This window comes from Pseudochaenichthys georgianus, chromosome 7 (genome assembly GCF_902827115.2).
Source record: "Pseudochaenichthys georgianus chromosome 7, fPseGeo1.2, whole genome shotgun sequence".
Classification (NCBI taxonomy): Eukaryota; Metazoa; Chordata; class Actinopteri; order Perciformes; family Channichthyidae; genus Pseudochaenichthys; species Pseudochaenichthys georgianus.
Genome location: NC_047509.1, coordinates 35721421 through 35732330, shown reverse-complemented (window position 1 = coordinate 35732330; position 10910 = coordinate 35721421). Strand labels below are relative to the sequence as shown.

At 39.3% G+C, this 10910-nt stretch overlaps 1 long non-coding RNA gene across 1 annotated transcript; it reads left to right on the top strand.

The window, feature by feature from the left end:
- Positions 1-842: 842 nt before the first annotated feature.
- On the top strand, positions 843-10709 carry LOC117448917 (uncharacterized). Its single transcript, XR_011643558.1, has 3 exons — positions 843-1050; positions 2486-2502; positions 8149-10709. It is a non-coding gene; the product is annotated as an uncharacterized lncRNA (long non-coding RNA).
- Positions 10710-10910: the final 201 nt, after the last annotated feature.

Below are 10910 nucleotides of genomic sequence, written 5' to 3'. Positions count from 1 at the left end.
GAAAAGACATGTCTGATTTGGAATGGAGATTCAGGTGTGACGCCTGCCATGTGTGTTCCCCATCTCCCAGTGGAGGCCAGTGCTTTACTTACAGCCCTTCAGGCACAGGCTGAATGCTGTTTAAACAGTGCTGGTTGAGCAAGTACAAATGGCCCCATCAGCTCCACAGTGATGCTCACTTTGATGAATGAGCAGAGGTGTAAAGTATAGATTACCATTTGTTGTTGTAGTATCGAAATGGCATGTAAGCATTTCCCTAGAGAGGCTTTGTACTACAGCTTCTCCAGCGTGGCTATGTGCTTTTTTGTGTGTATGTTGTTTTAAAATTCTGACACATACTAGATGTCTACAGGGGGAGAATCTATACAGTACTTACATTCCATCTCTCTACTGTCTCACTGTTTCCCCCATATACACCTGACAGAGAGCTGTTTCCTTCATTCTGTTTCATTCTTTTCATTCCTTTAGTGTCAAAAGACATGAGAGAAAACTTGACTGAAGTCTGCTGCTTGAATAACGCACACTGCCCAAATATGTTAACAATTGGTTGCACACTACTGTGTCAGCTTACAGAACCTAGGCATGTTGAAGTTGAATACTCATGACCTCTGGAATGTAATGGCATCAGAATACTTAATGAAAGCAACATTTTAAAGCTGTTGGTTTATGAAAATCCAGCCACCAAATCCACCTATTCCCTTTAACCAACTGAACTTCCCATCTTCTCTGGTGTTTGACACTTTAAAAAATCTCTTCTACTCTACATATCCAAACACTATAACCCTGCTTCTCTCCTCTCTGTGACCCGCTGCAGGAGTGTGCCTGGTGCTGGGTTGCATGATCTTCCCCAACGGATGGGACGCCGAGGTGATCCGGGACATGTGCGGGGAGCATGCCGGGAAATACTCACTGGGCGATTGCTCGTACGCTGGGCCTATATGCTGGCCATCATGGGCATCCTGGACGCCCTCATCCTCTCCTTCTTGGCCTTCGTCCTTGGCAACCGGCAGACAGATTTCTATCTTGATGATTTTCAGATAGACAACAAAGGTTAGTGGCGAAAAATCTGCAATCTTACAAATTAACAATCCAGGTGACGTGAAAATGTGGGCAGCATTTTTCTTGTATTGTAGGTTAGAACTTTGTTGCGATACTTGCTATAAAAAACATAGCAACACAGAGGTCCATTATGTAAAAAAAGAGGCAATTTCAAGGGTTTTGAGATGACGTTATTTAATCCTGCAAAACCGCATTACCTAGGCAAATAAATAGTTTAAGTGAAGGACATCAATCCACCCTGACGTCATCCCTTCGTTGACTTTGCTGTTCTTTATAATACATCCAATGACTGTCTCCTTTAATTTATAATAGGCAACTAGATGCAGCTATCCAAATGCAAAACTGACGCTATATTGGTACATGGAGAATAATGGTTCAGACCAAGCCGCCGTATTTGTTCAGGTGAGATTGACAATGCGATGCATAAACCTGATTATTAAATCAGAAAGGGAAAAAAAGATCACAGGAAAAAAAACGCAATGCCCGGTCAATCTTCATGTTATTTGTAGGTCACTGTGAGCCCATTAAAAGGAACACCAGTTGCAATGACTGCACTCCAACCTGACCTCAGTAACTCCAACCAAATTGCTTTCGGTGCTGTTTTCAAGAGCGGGAGGACGTCCTCCAGAGGGTTTCTGACAGTTTGCATGATCAGGGCCCTTCAATTGCATTGTTTCAGCTATATGAAAAGAGAAGAAGAGAAGGAGGAAGAAAGGAATGCTAAAAGAAGGTAGTGGACGGGCAAGAGTAACAGATACAATGGCAAAAAACAAAAGGTCTTCTTACATAAGGATTATGTGTTTGATTTGACTCAATAAACCCAACGAGCAACAGCAAAGAGGGTGAAAGAGATATTTGACATAAGACAAAGTAGACTGAGAGATGTACAGACGGATAGAGTAAAGGCGAGGGGGAGTGAGATGGAGAAAAGTGACATAAGATGTCTCGGTTCTCCGACGGTCTATCTCCCTAATGGTTTCCATGGTAACTGGAGATATTCCAGAGCGTGGGCGTGTCTTTTCTGTTTTTATCTGATTAACCTCATTGACAGTCCTCAGTGATTTGACACAGCTAAAGATCTTGTGTTTCGCTCACATTTCTTAAGATAGAAGTAAATGTTTCTATATCAACAAAACTATGGGAAAACCTGTGGACAGACCATGAAAGCTGAATTAGGTAAATAATTGGAACACATGTGTGGATTTCTTCAAATATACTGTAAAAATATCAAATGAACCAACCACGTAAAACACATGAAAGAGATTAAAACTATGGACTAAAGCTAGAGAAGTTGAAAATGAGTGTTTTAGTGATGACTTTACTCATACTTACACAAGCAGATTCATGTTTTACACACATTTGCACTTTTTCTGCTCTTGCCTCACTGTGTTTATGCCAAAACATTTCTTCTCTTTTGTCGTTGCAGATTTTGCTGTGTCAAGGGTAAGTTGACTTTTGCTTAATACATTTTTCATGTTGGAGGAATATGCTTTTGTTGAGCCTCATTAGCTTTGGAGCGTTTTCACAGCGCACATTTTTGTTTTGGGGACAAAACACCTCAGAGGACATTATGCTTTATTCTGCTTTTACTTCGTACATTTTCCTGCTCTTTCTGACTTATGTGCACCTTGAAAGCTTGAGCAGGAAAGACTGCTCTGTTACTATGACAACCAGTATCCTTGAGCTGTTGTCATCACATCCTAACTATGACATAATTGCACATTTAACCTGTTAAGCCCTGAGCCTGTTTTTCAGGAATCAGGCTCGAAAATGACATTCCCAGAACACATTATTTTCTCAAAGCAATGATAAACCTGTGAGTTGGATGTGGAAAAGTCAGAATCAATATAGTTTTTTTTATTTTAAAGTAAATTCAGATTGAACACAGTAAAAAACTGTAAATGATAGTGTCCGTCCAAAAAAAAAACATTACTTATAGTGAAAACCACCCTTGAATGATGGGATAGTAGACTAAAAGCTTTAGGAATCCAAACTACAACATATAATAAGTACCCTGTATCAAGATTGATGCAAAACAAGTGACATTTGACCTTTCTAGAGAGATTTAGAAAAAGAAACCCACTTCTGGGGTGATTTGGGTGCATTTTCCATATCTCTGGCCCCCTGGTTCGATTTTGATGATTGACATCTCTTTTAAACCATTAAAGCCAATAGAATCGAGGGGAAGTTCCTAAAATCCATCTAAATATTACTCATTGGTGAATAGAGTGATGCGTTGCCAGAATGCCCCGGAACCGGAAGCTGCGATACACTCTGGTGGCTATCATAGCAGCTAATAAGAAAACTCCGTTATTGACATAAAAATGGAAGGATGGATTATCAGTAATCATTTCAAAGTGACACAGACACATTGGATTAACCTGTGGATTAACCTTCAGCAGCGTTTTTATCGTTTTAATGCCATTAAACACGAGTTTTGATCAGAATAACAGCTAAGGTAAGACGATGTCCCGTGAAAGCTCCGTAATGCTAAGTGTTGTTATGTCTGTTTTCGCTTCCCCTGTCGCGAGTTCTGATCGCTCAGTGATGATAATTATTTCTGGAATCTGTGGAATCTCAGTTTGCTAATTGATTTATTGTATGCGCAGTTACAATAAGTAATAAGGGTATGTTTACCGTGAGTTCTGTGCTAAGTGCGTATAATTCTTTCACTCAGGGCTCATTTTGACGCTTCTTGTGAGACTTGTGTTTTGTTTCGGTAAAAACGGTTCATGTTGTCAGTTAGCTGAGTTTCTTCCCGTTAATCGGGTATGACACATTAATAGGGTTTTAACCTGTTAAGCACCGCTTCTTTTTTTAAACCCACAAAGCTAGCGCTGAGCCTATGAATTAACGACGAGCGAAAACATGCTAATGCATTACTGCACAGAAACTCACTCATAACACCCTTATTACTTATCGTAGCTGCACGCCCAACCCATCGATTCGCATTGTGAGATGACACAGAATCGATCGGTACATACATCATCACTCCATGATAAGAACTCGCGAATATATTAACAAGAACAGACATCAAAACATGTGGCGCTAGGTAGCTAAAAACCACAACATGGCTCACCTTTGTCGTTGTCTGGTCAAAAGTGGTCCTTAATGGCATTAAAACGATAAAAACGCTGCTGAAGTTAATCCATAGGTTAATCCAATGTGTCTGTGTCCCTTTGAAATTATTTCTGATAATCCATAAGCAATAAAACTGCTTTTCCGTTTCCAGATGTCAGAGCGAAAGATAGGTTCGCTCTCATGCAAAACTGCATGCGCATAGCTCTCATTTCTCAATGGTAAGGTGTATGTGGAAATTTCCCTTCAATTATATTGGCTCTAATGGTCAAAAAGAGATGTCAATCACCAAAATCGACCAATGGGTTCCAGAGAAACGGTAAAAACGGCCATTTCCACCCAGAGTTTTTTTTGCTAAACCTCTCTAAAAAGTTCAAATGTCACTTGTTTTGCATCAATCTTGATACAGGGTACTTATTATATGTTGTTATATTCCTAAAGCTTTAAGTCTACCTTACCATCATCCAAGGTTAGTTTTCACAGAGGCGCGGGAAGGTATTTTGAGTGGGGGTGCTGAGGTGCTGGACTCCAGAGAACACTATTACGGGCACTATAGAGCACGCACAAAAGCACTCCCCACACGCAAACACACAGTACACCCGCGACTGTTACAATGAAGGCTCGATAATCAGATCATTGCATATAGGCAGGGGTAAAGTGCTATTTTTTACGAGTGGGGAGCGGACCTCACCTCCTCTAGGGGGGTCCGGGGGGATGCTCCCCCTGGAAGATTTTTTTTAAATATTGAAATTAAAAGCATCAATCTGGTGCACTTTGAGAGCAACATTAAGAGATCTATGGATACATCTCTCAACACCCAGATGAAACACAACTGTAAGCAGATGTTCTTTTTCTTTATGGATTACAAATCACTCCCCTTTCAAACTGTATTCTTGTTTTACTGCCATATAGTATTTCATAACTGTTTTTCCTATATTCTCTTATTTTTTTTATAACTATAATGATCATATGAAGGTGAGCCGCGGAAATAATCTTTTGAATAATTTGTGACCAAACCGTTTGAGACCCACTGAGATAACTTAGACTAAAGTTAACTATCTAAACACTCTCAGTCTGAGAGGAGAGCTCTCCTCCAGCTTGTTGTGGAACAAACAGCTCTGTATTTCCGTTAGTGCAACACGGTCCCTGCTGCTGGCACCGGTCCCTCTCTCTCTCTCACACACACTAAATGCGCTATTTCCGCACGCGCACGCACGCACGCACGCACGCACACACACACACACACACACACACACACACACACACACAGAGCCGAGCTTGAATGACACAAGCACACAAGCACACTTTTATTTCCATGCAACTCTCTGATTGGTCTGGTGTCTTGCCTCTGTTGCATTCACTGAACACGGGAAATTACAGTCCTGCCGTCCTCTCTAGTGTCTTGATGAGGTTCACGTAAAGCACGGTTCATGTATTATATTATTGAGGTAGAATTGTCCGGGGCTACAGACAAAATATTATTTTACCAACAATGTGGAATTTATTGGCTACATATTACACAGATTATGCACAGCGGGAGCAGCAATAACCGTCAAATAATAATTCAGACAGGGGAGCTCCGCACCCCCTGCCTGCCGCTAGGGGGTGCTGCCGCGCCCTCAGCACCCTCCTTCCCGCGCCCATGAGTTTTCACTATAAGTAGAAAATAATTGTTGGACGGACACTATCATTTACAGTTTTTTTACTATGTTCAATCTGAATTTTCTTTAAAATAAAAAAAATCTATATTGATTCTGACTTTTCTACATCCAACTCACAGGTTTATCATTACTTTGAGAAAAAAGATTATTAATTTTCCCCTTTTAGAAGGGAAGATATGGTCATTTGTTCTGGGAATGTCATTTTCTAGCCTGAGACCTGAAAAACAGGCTCAGTGCTTAACAGGTTAAATGTTAAGAAGCCCTGAGATACAGTTTTGTGACGAAAAAAACCACAGCCCCCAATACCGGGGGCTCTCGGGCTTAACAGGTTAATCGTTTTCAATACTATTATTGTGATCTGACTTATTCCTTACCTTTTTTAAAGTTTGCAAATGTGTTGTTAATGTACAGTATACAGTATGTCACCTTTTCTGTAGCTAGGGATGGGTACCGAGCCCCGGTATTAAACGGGTCCCGGGGCTAAATTATTAAAGACCGTGGTACCGTTAAGCTCCAACGTTATCGGTCTAAAAAATCAAAAAAATATGTCTTAGCCTATGTATTATTGCTACACAAACATTATATTGCAGTTTTAGTGTCACCAACTCCGTTTCTAATATGCAAAAAGACTGCAAAATGCGTCTATGATTATTTTGAGTATTTTCGATCCGCCTGTGTGCGAGGGGGTGGGGCAGTTTACACACACGCGGCTGCTACATGTAGCAACACACATATGGAGGAGATGGCGGAGAGAACGCGATCTGATGTGTGGTTAAACTTTACCCGTCTCGATGCTCGTTACCAAAAGTGCAATAAGAGTTTAGCATGTAAGGGCAGTAACACGAGCAATTTTTCTAAACATCTTGCAAAAGTGCACCACATTCAGACGGAGGAATGCACCATTTTCGACTGTCTTTCTAGTAGCTCTGTAGCCCCATCCACGAGTAACGTTTCCACATCAGGTGTTATGTATGCTAGCAGCAACACACGGAGTTAACTACATTATACAAACATGGGTTAATGATTAGAGGTAACTGAGTTATTTAGTTTGTTAAAGTTTCAGCTATTCTGTTTACAGTTCTGTCATTAAATTATTTAATACGATTTGTTAAAACACTGTTTTTTCTTTTGATGTGAAATATTATTTATTTAATTTAAATACAAAGTAATGTTCATTTTGTTCACAATTTGTTTAGTTAGTTTACCTCATTTTTCTTCTCCAAAAGAACCGATAAAAGTACCGTTAAAAGACCGGATCGATAAGCGGTATCGATAAAAGTAGTAGTACCGTTAAAACCTTAACAATACCCATCCCTATCTGTAGCCTACATAGAAATAAATGGAACAGCAGCTTTACCATCTATAAAGCCCCTTTCAGACACAACGTGACTTGTGCTAGCTTTTCAGTTAGTTCAGCGCTCATCTGAATAGGTATACGGAGAAGTTGGGGAAGAGAAGAAAAAGGCAGAGTTTACAAAACTTCTAGCGATCAATGTCATTTTGTTGTTGCCAGCAACAAGCTATCTGTTAAAACACACCTGATAGAGTACCTAACCCTGTATGCCTACTCAGTCAGAAATGTGTTTCCAAGACAGGGCTTTCCTCGATGTCTCAATACAGGGCAAACCTTGTGTTGTACAGTTCAGGAATAGAACACATAAGTGAATTTCTTCATAATTTGTTTGTCTGGTGACTTGTTTGTAATGGCCTCATGGGTATTAGTCACAGCGCTTTGCTGAGCAAAAATAGTTGTTGCGTGGCACAAGCCATTGGGAATGGATTTCAGAGCACAGTAGTGCATAGTGTCACCTTTTATCTGCAAGATCCTTAAGGCACCCAACAGGGATATTGTCATTGGTTATTTAAAAATAGGTTCAAAAGGGTCCCTATAATGCCATCTGTGCTCCTACTTTGAAATGTTTACCTGATTTATGATGTTCGAAAAGCTCTTTATTTTTCTCATACTGCCTGTGCTGCAGCACCTCTTTTCACCCTCTGTCTGAAACCAGAGCCCAGTCTGCTCTGATTAGTTAGCTTGCCGGCTCTGTTGTGATTATTTAACCAAGAGATGTGTGGGAAATATCACATACTATATATTGGAAGGTAGCCAATAAAAGTGTGAGTGTTATATAGTGATGTCATAATGTCACAGCGTCAACAAAGGACTCCATTGGAGGTGCTCCTTGCAGAAGGGGATGTGTGGAGAGAGCTTTGGGATTTTAGCCTCTGCAGGCCATTTATATGCACACAAACACTACAAAAAGGGAAAACTCCCCCAAAATAGCGCCCCTTTAAAGTTACATTTGTTTGGGCTCTGACTCACTATTTGTCTTGTTTTTGTTTTCTTCAGATTGAAGTGCGGGACAGAAGAGAGCCGAGGTATGGAGTACAACGTCTTCACTGAGGGCAACAATGGCTCTGGACAACTTCATTCCTATTCTCTTCTCTTTACTCCATCTGTTTCTTTCCCTCTCTTTTCTTCTGCCCTTTTCTTCTCTTATCCCCAATGATCAGGATATCACCCAATCTTAATACAGACACCAAGTGTACAGGATTCTGTAAGATAACAAAAATACAACTAAAGACAATGGGATAAACTAAAAAGATGAAATTAAACCAAGTTGTACAGTGCATTTAACACTCAACTTTCTCAACAAAATAGGTTTATGGCATCCTCTCAGCAAAATGTCTTGAACAAATTCATAAGAGTTTTTCTTCTCCCTGTGCAGGATGCATAGTATCTGTTTGTGACTGTACCTGACATAGAATTCATGAATTAATTTTTAATATTAAATTAATCTTCTTTTGTTCTTGCATGAGGCCCGTTAAGTCCAATAATAATGGAATTAGTCTATAAAATAGCCAACATGTTTTACAGTACTAATACCATAACAGAAAATAAAGTCATAGACATATCAAAAAAGTATTATTTATGTAGCATTGTGACATCCCAACAATAATACCAAGATTATATTTGCTCAAAGAATTACAATGTACAATGATGTAGCACCACAATCAACACCACCCCTATCAGTGCTCGTGATCAAAACATATGAGTTGAATAATGCGCTGAAATATTTGTCCCTGCTACAGACAAACAAGACAACACAGAAGTGATTGGCTTGGCACAGCTAATGGGAGAACTACTGTAATAACCAGGAAGTTACGCTACTTCATATACAAAAAAATAGATAGATACTTTACTCTGTTTGCCGCTGCCGCTATGAGGTCTGTAAGTCAACATGTCAACTATGAGCACAGTTGATGATGCCTCTGTAGGCTATGGCTATTTTCCAAGCTGGCCTCATGCTGATTCTAATGATGCTGTCCATGCAGGCTGCACAGACCTTAGCATACATCTACCAATCATCTTAGAGTAGGAGTGGTGGGCCCTCATTCACAACGTTTATTTCACAAGCATTAGAGCAACATCTGAAATGGTATCTATAGACTTCATCCAGTTGGTATTGTGAGAAGTATATGTTTTGATATGTACATGATTATTTGAGAAATCTGTGCACCTGCTGAAAATCAGCATGGTGTTTTTTTTTACTATCTAATGGCATACATGGTGGTAATGTCTGTCATAGTATATAATGTGATTTTAGACATCTACTATAGTGTGCATCCCTTATATGGGAATTCCTTAATGGGCCCTGGACCTAGAGAAATCTAAGAAAACGGAAATCACAAAGAAAAATGCCCTGAGGACTGAGCGGTCGCATCAGGCTGCCAAGCATCATTACCTGTGTGATCATTGGTCTGGTGTCCTCTCCGGGTACTCTGTTCCCGAGGACTTGAGGATGAACTGAAAATTAACCTTAACCCTGATGAGCACATATTTGTACTACTCCAGGTGCCTCTAAGAACTCTTGATTTAATTCAGAAGTGGTGCAGAACCAGCAAAACAAGTAGTGAAACTGTAGTTATTTTCTACTAAAGACTACACACTCAGACTGAGCTCTAAAGATAGATGGTTGTCAAGCAGATTTGAGGTCAATTCAGTTTCAAGTCGTGCAATTTAGAAGAAAACATTTAGAATATCGTTTTCTCCCTTGTTATTTAACTTGATCGGGGAGACTTTTTGATATGTAGAGTTAAAAACATTTGATTTTCCTTTATTTTCAGTTAGATTGGACTCCAAAGCTGAATTCACCTCAATCTCAAATTACAGAATCATTTATGAAAAACAATGAAAAGTTAATAAAAAGGACACTGAGTTGATGAGAAGTCATTTTGAATCTCTAGCAGCAAACAAAGAGTTTGTTAACTATGTAAATGTCATTCATATATCAATGATTTTCATTAAGGTTTTTATCATGCAATATCATGTATTAAGGAATTGTTGGGGGTGGGCTGGGCCGGGGAGAAAGATGAACACTGTCCAGTGACTTATGTTATGATAATAGTTGAATTTCTGTTAACTTCTGAAAAGCAAATGTTGCCAAAATACCATCAACGATCACGTGTTAACATGAAAAAAAAGAAATATTCAGTTTTGGTTTTGTATTACAAAAGAATGATATATTGTCAAGTTCTTCTGATGAGATCTTTGTTTTATGTCTTAACTACAGAATTGTTCCTTTCTCTTATGGTTTACTTAAAGTTTCTGTGTATGTTGGTATGATGATTGCTATTCTGTCACATCAGACTCAACATCTCCGATAACATTCTTGACTCACTAATGGATGACTGCTTGTTGAAAATGTCAATACCCCAAAAATGTATAAAAAGTATATTTATAAAAGTTGCTTGATCATCAACAAGTGGACATTCTGAAAGAGGCTTGTTGCTTTTCATGGATTATGATGACATGCTGATTTTGATTAATAAAATATAAAGTCTAATTCCAATTTGTGAATAGCATTCCAAGTCACCATGATGTTATTGAAACTTTGAGAAGGTCGAATAAAGATATTTTACAGTCAAAAGACGACTGAATCAATGACTCATACATTTAAAGAGATGCATAAAGAACTGCTCTTTATTCACATTATTTTCTACCATAAGAAGGTATGCCTGTATCCATTATTGCGCAGTGTTGTTGAAACAGGACTATTTACGTAATAACCACTGAGCCAGGGCATCCAGTTCTGCTGTAATGTTGAGGGT